Consider the following 1,440-nt stretch of genomic DNA (forward strand, 5'->3'; position numbering starts at 1 on the left):
TGGAGGAGGAGGAGGAGGAGGAGGAGGAGAGAGGAAGTAAGCACGCTATTTTTCCTCTTCTTAAAGGAGAAACAAGTTTAGAAGATATTTTTTATTGCAGGTGTTTTTGCGCTCCAATAGACACAATTCAGTCACTTAGGAAGTGGGCTTCAACCCTGCTTGTCAGGGCCAACTCTCGGGCTGAGAGGGATACAACATCCCAGAACAAAACCGTGAAGCTCGTCCCCATTTGGGAATCGAACTAGGGCCTCCTGTGTGAGACAGCGAAGCGCTTTTAATTGTTACACTACAGACGCCGATAGAAGAAAGAGTTTGGGAAGGATCAATCAGTAAAAAATATGGAAAGACAAAATAGCTCTTGAACTCAAGAAATGCAGCAGCTTACCCCCTCCCCCTCCATTTAAAAATTGTAACAGCGTTTCAAAAAGACACTTTTAGGAAATTATAAAGTGAAACGATCAATGTAGTGTGACCCACTTTAAAACCTGTGAAAGTTAAGCTTAAAAAAAACCGGAACAAAAGACAAAAATCGAAAAAGAGATCAAGATATCTGGTCGAGTGCTGCATTATTCAAAACATTTTTTAACAAGCTTCTAGTAGCACTCTGCTGGCATTTACTGTCATTTTTAATCACATTCAGCGTACTGAGAAGTTTATTTGTTTTGTTTTTCTTTGTCTTCTGGGTTTTAAATGCATACTCACTCACAACGGCTCAATTCTGCTTGCCTCGTAGAAAGCATTGACACGCGATTGTACTGAGATAAACGCACACGTGTTTCAACCATGCACCGTGTTCGGGCCGCACACGTTCTATATACAGATGCCTTCAACTCGGTCTGTTTTTTTCTGATCGATAGATCATCCCTTTTTGAGTCTGTAAGAGGTTTATAGTACTCGAAACGCAAATAGGTTATAAATAGGTTATACATGTATACTATTATACATACGCACCGACGAAGATTAGATGTGTTACAAGAGAGTAGCATGCAAAGAAAAGAAGGAGGATGGATAAAGACTATCGATCTTTGATAGGAAAGACGAAGAAAACCACACGGGAGCACCAACCAACTACTCACTTCTAATCGATGCAAGGGCTATACAATCAATGATGTTACTGTTACACCGTGCAAGAGATCACACAAAAAAGTAAGTATTCCCCTGTGGCGCAGTCAATGGCTTGGTGACTAAAAGGATTAGATTTTACCCCTCTTTCAACACGCTACACATTATTTTAAACGCCAAACTTCCCTTGAGGCAGAAGGCACAGTTTGATTTCAGTCCCAGGACGTAGCGAACACGTCTGATCAGTAGCAGACCAGAAGTGATGTTACGGCATGTTTCGAACCATCATCATCATCATCATCATCATCATCATCATCATCATCATCATCATCATCATCATCATCATCATCATCATCATCATCATCAAGTGCCAGATCT

The 1,440-nt window shown here is 40.8% G+C and overlaps 1 protein-coding gene across 1 annotated transcript in view; it reads right to left on the reverse strand.

Moving 5' to 3' along the window:
* The window catches only part of LOC101859672 (fatty acid 2-hydroxylase), a gene marked incomplete in the record, with an annotated part of 67,008 nt that overhangs the window by 28,170 nt on the left and 37,398 nt on the right, over positions 1–1,440 (reverse strand).

Source organism: Aplysia californica, unplaced genomic scaffold (genome assembly GCF_000002075.1).
Source record: "Aplysia californica isolate F4 #8 unplaced genomic scaffold, AplCal3.0 scaffold00789, whole genome shotgun sequence".
Lineage (NCBI taxonomy): Eukaryota > Metazoa > Mollusca > Gastropoda > Aplysiida > Aplysiidae > Aplysia > Aplysia californica.